At 34.7% G+C, this 9108-nt stretch overlaps 1 non-coding gene across 1 annotated transcript; it reads left to right on the top strand.

Moving 5' to 3' along the window:
• The first annotated feature begins 7463 nt into the window (after window positions 1-7463).
• LOC116536339 lies at window positions 7464-7603 on the top strand. Its single transcript, XR_004262583.1, has one exon. It is a non-coding gene; the product is annotated as a U4 spliceosomal RNA (small nuclear RNA).
• Window positions 7604-9108: the final 1505 nt, after the last annotated feature.

Below are 9108 nucleotides of genomic sequence, written 5' to 3'. Positions count from 1 at the left end.
CTCATTCACTCAGATATGATTGATCTCCATACTCACCTCCAGACATGACATCTGAAGGAGGTAACTTTGTGTGTGTGTATTACCTGAACCTGTACTTGTCCTAGCCCATAGTCAATAATTCTCTCCTCTGAACTTCCAGGGACACAGCATAAGGGAAGCTTCTTTGTGCAAATCAATTTAGATGACAAACTGTACACCTGGAGGAATGCAACTGAACTCATACATCTGACAGACTATCTGTAAGATTCGCCAGGCTGAGTGTATCATAATTTTGATGTGGAGAGTTGTGGGAGTTGAGAAACAGGAACCTACACCATCTGTGTTAACTCTCCTTCCCCCATTTTACAATTCTCACTCCAATCCCCAATAACTCATGGTGCTATTTCAGTAGCACTATTGAAGGCCTGAGAGCAGGAAAAAAACTGCCTTACACTAGAATACTCTACCTCCTAAATAGACCACCTCTGCCTGTAGTGTTAGAGGATGAGAATGTGGAGAGGGAATCTTCAATCCAAATTACACTGCGATATAGAGACATTTTGTGGAAAGGAAACTTGGCTAGGAGTCAGGAGACCCAGGATCTAATTTTGGATATACCGTTTAACATGGTGGTTATGCAACCAGTGTTCCAGTTTATAATCAGTTACGTAGTCAGTGTGTCAAAGTATAAAACAGAGCAATCTCATTGGTTATATCTTCTTTCTGTAGATATGTAAGAAGGATAAGTCATGGTACTGGATAAAAGAGTGAAAAATAACTGATTAATAGAATCCAGATAGCAGTAATTGCATTTTCAGTATCAAGGAAGCTGCACAATAGGGAAAGAGGCAAATTAAGCTGCTGAGCAGAGGGAGAGATGAAGGGCTTATTCAGTCATGTGATAAATATATACTCAGTGGTTAGAATTGCCAGGGGCTCCCTAGTGGCATTCAGTATCTGGATCCAGTTGTCCCTAAGTCTGCATTATTATTGGCCTTCCTGAAATTTGATCATTTTGTTATGTACTGTAGCATGATATCAAAAGTTTCCCTTTTTTTTTTTTTGCTTGATTTGATGGGTTTTATGGCTTATAACCAAAGATACCTTATGCAGAGAAGAGATGAAGAGGTTGAGAGAAAGCTAAGCACTTTCTGTGGCCAAAAAGTGCTTTCAGAAATCATATACTCAGGCCTAAATTTCCTAAGGTACACAGGATGGAAAAGGGCACCAGTTCAGAGGACAGAACCATGTTATAAAGAATGATCAGCTCAAGGTATCTTACAGGCCAATGGTTGTTGAAGATGTTTTAACAGTGTAACAAGTGTCCAAATGAAATATAATAATAACCTTTAGCTTATTTCTTCAATATACATTCATTTGTAAGTTCAAATTACTAATGTTTCTTGTCGTGAATATCGATAAAGAGAATAAGGAGCCTGTTTGAGTGAAAACACATTTGATGTGAAAGATGATAGATAACAGTGTTAAGCATGTCAGCTTTATATTTATGAAAATTAAATATTCTTACTCATTCTTCCAAACATAGTTTGAAAATTACAGATCATGTCCATCCTTCTCCATTTAGAGTTGCATCATAGGTACAGAATTATAACAAATATTTCCCTCTAGTTCATGTTCTTTGTACAACATTACGTGTCTCAAGGGGTGTGATAACATTTACCCAAAAAATTCAATGTATTTAAACTTTCATCAATATTTTATGAAGAAAATTAATTAGTTGATACACTAAAATTCTGGTCAAAATATGCCAACTAATGTTTCAAAGGAGCATGATAAAATTCTAAGTCAATTCATGTAGACAGTTGGTAAAATTGTTCATGAATGTTCTTTGATTCCAGTTGATTAAATTTGATTGAACATTCTGGAATGAAATTATTTGTCCTCAAATGACTAATAACTTAGCTTCACCATGATCAGTGTGAGATCTACTTAAAATTTTGAACTCAGTGCACTAAGAAGTCTTTGAAACATGATTCTAATACAGCTAAGTCAAGCTCTAAGTGGAGAGAATAACTACTAATTTGAATTGATTTTCAAGAGCATCTGTTAAGGTACTTCCTCTAAAACATCTCATTCCAATATTCTTCCTTCCTTCCTTCTTTCCTTCCTTCCTTCCTTCTTTTTTCCTTCCTTTCCTCCTTCCTTTTTCTTGATAAAGTATCACTCCCACACTTACACTAAAATTCCAAATGGGAATTAACATTCTGTGCATGAAAATGGAAGTAGCTAGCCTAAAATTCTGTGTGTTCATTAGCCAGTGTTCAGCAAGCATTTGCTATGTATTCAGTTTGAACTGGGCACTATTTTAGCTACTAACTACATGGAGCTATTTAAATGGAATAAACCTGAAATTCCTCAGTTGACCTAGCCACATTTCAAGTGCTCAATAGTCATACGTGACTGGAGGCTGTGGTATTGGACCACGTAGATAGAGGACATTTCCTTCGTCGGAAAAATCTTTACTGGACAGCACTAGGTGCTGATGTTCCTAGATGCTCTAGAGAATGCTGAAAGTATTAATTTCAGTTTCTGTTCTTAAATATCGCTTTGTTTGGTTAGGAGAACAAGACTAACATACACAAAGCAATAGGCCTGCAGTGCGGATAAGTGGACAGTTACATGACAAAACAGAGTAGACTTACGCTCAGTGCATTAGGAAATATATCACAATGTTGTAGGTTAGAAAAAATTCAAAGGCAGTAATAGAAGGAAAGCGAACTAATGAAGGAGTAACCAAATGAATAACACCATACTACCACTTTAAGACAGAGACAGGAAGGAAGGTGGTTCTGTTTGTGAATTTTATTAGATGCCCCAAAGCATAAAACTCAATTCAACTAGGTCTATTTGGAGTTAAGAAAGCAAACATCATCAAGTATGTAGCTTAGCACAAGGAAGATGCTTCTTATGCCTAGCAGGCTTTACATAGCAAAGTTGAAAAGAATTGGAGAAGATGACTGAACACAGTGTTCATTCATGTCCTTAAGCAAAATTATCGCAATGAAAAATATTACTTTGCAAATTAAGGGATAGCTAAGAAAGTGTTTCTTTGCCTCTTTATGGGATTAAATCCTGTTTAGAAATTACCATTTTTGAGTCAACATCTGCCCTTGGGAGATGTGTATGGATGTATTGCTGTGTCTAAATCAACAAGTATCTGCAGAAAAACCGAAAGGATAAAATAATATTTCCAACTCCCATTGATCCAAAATCTAGGAAAGGCACTTAATTTAAAGAACCCACACCTTCACATCTTCCCTGAAATTTTCTGCAGGACTTGAAAAGCATAAACTACTGCTAATTGTTTTGCTGAAGCTTCCAGGGCATTATTTAGATGCACTTACTCAAACACAGGATAACATATTGTTTGGGCAGTGGGGATGGATAAGACCTCAAAGTACATTAACCACAAGGGCTAGCCACCAGGGTTTGGAGTTTCTTCCTTCTTTGATAGTTTGTGACATTAAATAGTCCAAGTAAGGGTTATATCATAATCTCCTGGTCTTGTTGGAGAAAAAGACTATCTGGTGGAAAAAAGTCAAACATTATAAACAATGTTACTTAGAAATTTAGAAGAAATACACATGACTGCCTTACATCCTGAAGTTAATTGGATCTAGAATTATTTCCTGAGACAGCTTTAGCACCTGGAGATTCTGACTCTTTAACCTTGGAACAATTTCAGCCTCTAAGTAGCTTGCTGAGTTACAGCTAGACTGCAAAATTAAGGTTCAGAGGGACTGGTGATGGAGTGTAAAATGGGGTGCATTTTAAAAATAAATACTATTGTCCCAGGGAAGTTGTCTCAGCATTATATTTGTGTCAATTGATGCATATGAGTGGATATATCTTCAAAATACTGTTTTCTGCTTGTTTGTGGATAGGATGTCATATATGTCTTTTCGCTTTTCTTCAGAAAAAACTCTACTTTTCCTAGGTTTCTGGTTTTTCCATGCTATGGTATTAGCTTTACAGCATTTTTATATGGCTATAAAGCCATATAACTTGTATATAGCCTGTTACAGTTATTCGTTTTCCTATCTAAATCCATAATAGCTCTCTGTTGCTTAAGGCTGACAATTATCTTTGTATGTCCCATTGCTACTTAGTATAATGTCTTGTACATAACTGAAGCTCCATAAATATTTGTTGTAGTGGAAATTAAAGATAGGCTGCTAGTTTAAAGCAAATACAGACAAAACTTGCTCGCTTTCTAATCTTTAAGCTGCTGTTTGTGTATGTCTGTTAGCATTGGTGTGCACATCTGCACATGATACACCTTAATAAAATTTAATCACCACAAACCAGTGATCTGCCATACATAATGGGATGAATTTGCATAACTGTATATTACCTTATGTTGACAGCATCATAGTTCCAAACAAGAATCATAAATCCAAATACTATTAAGTTTCTCATGTACTAAGGTGATATGATTGATGTGCATAGAGTGAGACTCCAGAGTGAGTCAAAATATGTAGGTTTTGAGTAATTTACTCATCTTACTTGATTCGTTTACTACCTACCAAATGGGACTAATTTCGGTAGTACTTTATCACATATTTTTCAGAGGTTTTATGTGAAAGTGATTTAAAACAGTAAAATACAAAGGTAGATAACATTACTGTTGTTTTCTAGCAAGAACAATAGACTTGCAGTCTTTTTCAAGTTAAAAATCACGTTTACCTTGTAGGCTTAGGGATATCTTCTGTAATCATGAAAGAGAGAAAAAAATCTTTGTTCATGTGGTACAAGTAACATGATTTTGATCTTGATATCAAGATCCTCTAAGGAACTCCTAAAATACCCTACTTAGGCATCAGCTGTATAGAATACTAGCATGAATAAGGTCAAGGATACTATTAATGGAAAATCCAGTGTCTTAAGACATCATAAACATCACATTATCTCTTTTAATCCTCACAGTCACCTTGGGAATTAGGAATTCTTATCCATATTTATGGATGAGGCAAATGAGGCTTAGAAAAAATATATAACTTTCCCCAAGTCAGATCCCAAATATGTCAGACAACCAGTGTGATTTGATCATAGGTTTGTCTGATTCCCAAGCTTAATTGCTATATTGCCTTCCAGACTTGGAAACTAAAATTCAGGAGCCATGGAAGTGGTTGCTCCAGCAACATGGAACTCCTACAACTCTCAGCACACCTCAAGTTGTCTCTTACCTCCAGTCTTTTTTACAAGTTGCTCCTTCATTCTGGATTATTTGTTCTCTTTCCCCACACCACACAAACCAGAACTAATTGTCCCAATCGTTGCCACCCTTTAACCCTCAATTCAGAGCATCTCTACTCCCTGCAACCTTCACTCAGTCTTGACAAAATGGGGCCCCTGTGTGCAGCCATAGGTACACATCTGTCATGACACTTACGGTGGGGAATTGCAGTGATTTCTGATGTTTCATTCCCCTCCCCTAGACTATGAACAACCTGAGGATAATAAAACCATGTGTGTATCTCTTACACTAGCCCATTATGGGCTACATGACATATGCTCAAAAATGTGAGTTGAGTTAAACTAATTAAATGATTCAATTAGTTGGATTTCTTGGCATTATACTTTGCATTTAAGATGATATTAATTTAAACAATAAAATACTTATATGCCAAGATTATACATTTGTTCAAACAACATGAATAATAGTCGTAACACTGTATGTTAGGTTTTGGCAAGAGAAGGTTTAAGGTTACATATAATCGAATTTGGCTGCTAAATTAGACATAATGGTGAAAATAATATATCCAATACTGTATATTAATTAGATATCTTACGTATATATACTGCTATATTGTAGTTATGAACAAGGACAGCCAAAAAAAAAAAAATCATCCTTATGTGATCAAGTAAGGATTTTGTTATATTTGCAGATTTTCAAAGGTCAAAATATATTCATTTTCAAAGAAAGGCTTTTCACAAATATCTGTTCATTTGGGAATTCCATTAATGAGATTAAATATACTTTGAATTATGCAGTGTAATAATAAAGGATTATATCTATTAATACAAGTTTAGATCTGAATCTCATTTTCATAGTTAAGAAAAAGCTTTTTATATGTAACTGAAGCTTATTTAAAATACTGTTTAGTTTTTAAATATACTTATTTTCAGTCTAAGCAGTTTAGTTTTGTCTAAAAATTGTAGTCTGCATTAACATATTCTTAGAGAATTGAGATAAGGGGAATACAATCTCTATTTTATAGAATACTGGAAAAAAATTCCACTTACATGCAGGCAGGTAATTTAAAGTACAGATCAAACTATTATAGAATAAAAAGGTACATATATTTTCTGATTGAATTATGAATATCAAAAGATACCAAAATATCAGAATTAATAACCATTTGAAAAGATTTACTCAGAAGACCCTTCATGTAAATTTCTCATTTGTATTGGCGTTTTAGTAATCTCTTTAACCTTGACCCTATAAAGGTCCTCATAAATTGTGATTCTTGAATTATGCTATTAAAGATGAATATTTATAAGATGGTACAATCTATGGATTTTATTTCTAAGACAAATTCACACTTTACTTTCGTTATATAATAAAGTCCCACTTGTCCAGCTGGTAGACTTCTGCTAAGCACAGGGATATGAGCATAGTTCCAAATAGAGACATTAAGGTAATAACCTCTGGTTAATAGGAAATTAAATTCTTTAAGCATTTCACTCCAGGGGAAAGCATAACACAGAACAGACCTCACTGACTTCTGTAACAGAGTAGATGATAGTTCGATTGAGTTGAATTTTGTGCTGCTTCCAAATTTAGCGATTTATTGCTTCTAATAGAAACAAAGTCAACCATATATGTGAGTTCTTGTATATTTGTGCACACATCATCAACATTTAAATCTATAATTAGAATATATTAATATATAACTTTATGAGTATACACAAACTCTTAAAAGACCTAGGAAGCAAATTTCCTCTTTATCCATATCTCATCCTCATTCAAAATCTCTAGTTACATCCCAACAATCCTCGAAATTTTCTCTGATAAGTTTAACCCATGTTGTTTCCTCCTCAGTCCAGGATTTTGTTCTTTACACAATTAAAATGTTTTCTTATGACAACTTCTCTAATGTTATTAGTATTTATTTCTAAATGTCAGGCTATCTAAGTCATTAATTCTTTTATGTATGTATTTCTTATTTCTATTATAAAACAACAACAATATTATGGATGATACCCCTATCATACTTTTATGGCATGTCATAATTTTTGTGGCACTAGGATTATTAATTGACCAAAAAGCATGATCTTTATAATGTAGTTTGTATTCTAGTAGAAAAGCTAATACTAAGTATAGATATGATGCAATCTTTTGCCTGATTGGATCATATTTAGATGAATAAGATGCTTTCTGAAGTCTTCATCAACATCTCTGCAGATGAGTGAGGTGAATTTCTAATGCAAGATTGTATAATACATGAAAAATGTAATGCAGGTTTGCACAGTGGTAGTATCGTAGCCAATGAGTTTTATCCGAGTGCGATTATTGCTAATTGAAAACTTTTCCCAAAACCCCGCCATGACGACTTGAGATATGGTCAGCATTGGCAATTTTTGACAATCTCTATAGAGACTGAATTAAAAAAAAATGTAATGCAGTATGAATGTAGAAACACTTGTAATGTCACTGATAAAACATGAAAGTTGTAAATTAAAAACAAATTTGTTCTGTCTTATACAAGCCTTTTAAATTGATGCTTTAAAATACTAAGCTTTTATGAGATTAATTTTTATGAAAGAACCCAGTACTTTTGTTAAGGCCATTTGAAATGGACTCTTTCAATTGTAAGCCATTCTCATTTCAAACACATTATAAAACCAGGGACTTTAAAAAAATCTCTGTATTCAAAACTTCCTTTACCTTGACCTTAAATACTCTTCAGGGGTCCAATGCCCAGTATAGATTATTGTCACTTATTTTTTTATTCAGGACAATAATGAATGTGGTTGGGGAACACATTTCTGAGAAGGTGGCATTTTAGCTGAGATCTGAATTATGACAAAGAACCAACCATACGGAGATCTTTAAAAAGCTTACCCCAATGAGAGAAAGACAGCCAAGACGGAGGTCCTGAGGCAGGTAAAATTGAATACGTAAAAGGAACTGAAAAGTCAGCCAGAGTGGCTGAAGCTTAGTAAACAAGCAGGATTAGTCTACAGTGGAGTTGGAGAGACACTGTAGACTCCCTCTGGTGTCATTCTATTCAGCTTCATAAGTTAAGCCCATGATGAATGATGGCAAGTTCAGGCTCATAAGAGACTATACTGTGTTCTGTGCTCCGTGTTCTTGGTTGCAGGATTAGAAATTGCCTGGCACTAACAGTGGAACAGAATTGGTCATTTTATTATACTTACAAAAGATACTCAATTATGCTTTTCTCAGTGGAATCATTTTTTTTGTCAGTCTAAAAACTAAAATAAATTGATATGTCAAAATCCATGCCATAAACTGTCGTGTTTCCAAGACTGTCTCCTCTAAATAATATACTGGTTATATTTATTATTTTTAATCAGAATTCGATTGCAATACACCCTTCCACTCTGGGTGAAGAATAACATGAGCTAGCAAATGTTTCTGCGAGATGCTTTTTCTTAAGTACATCTTTAGCTGGTTGTATTGAGTTGTACTCTCTACCTGCAGTTACTCCATTGCAAAGGTTGCAACAAAGCAACAGAGTCTAATTTGTATTTTTTTTTTTTAATTTTAAAGAAGAAATCAATTCCTTTATACATGACAGGATGTCATTTTGATCAGTGTCCCCTTAGTTACATTGAGGCTGCTTAATTTTAGTAAAGGATGGCCAGAATTTATCTTCAGTGAGGAAATTTGACAGGACAAATAATGCTGTAATAGCAAAAGAAACATTATTTTAATGGGACTCTTATCAGCACCTGGCGACAACTTTACATGTCAGTGCCCTGCATTGTCAGGCAGCTGGAAAATGGTGGGTGGGGCTGAGACAGTGGATAGGGAGGAACGTGCAATGAGGTTCAGAGAAAGGGAGCCAAAATGAGTCAAAAGGCCTGGTTCTATCTCCTAATTATGTAAATCGGACTTCAGTATTGTACCAAATTCAG

This window comes from Sapajus apella, unplaced genomic scaffold, assembly GCF_009761245.1.
Source record: "Sapajus apella isolate SASKATOON/1434 unplaced genomic scaffold, GSC_monkey_1.0 scaffold3, whole genome shotgun sequence".
Classification (NCBI taxonomy): Eukaryota; Metazoa; Chordata; class Mammalia; order Primates; family Cebidae; genus Sapajus; species Sapajus apella.
The sequence above is the reverse complement of the archived record's forward strand: the minus strand, read 5'-3'. Positions and strand labels throughout refer to the sequence as shown.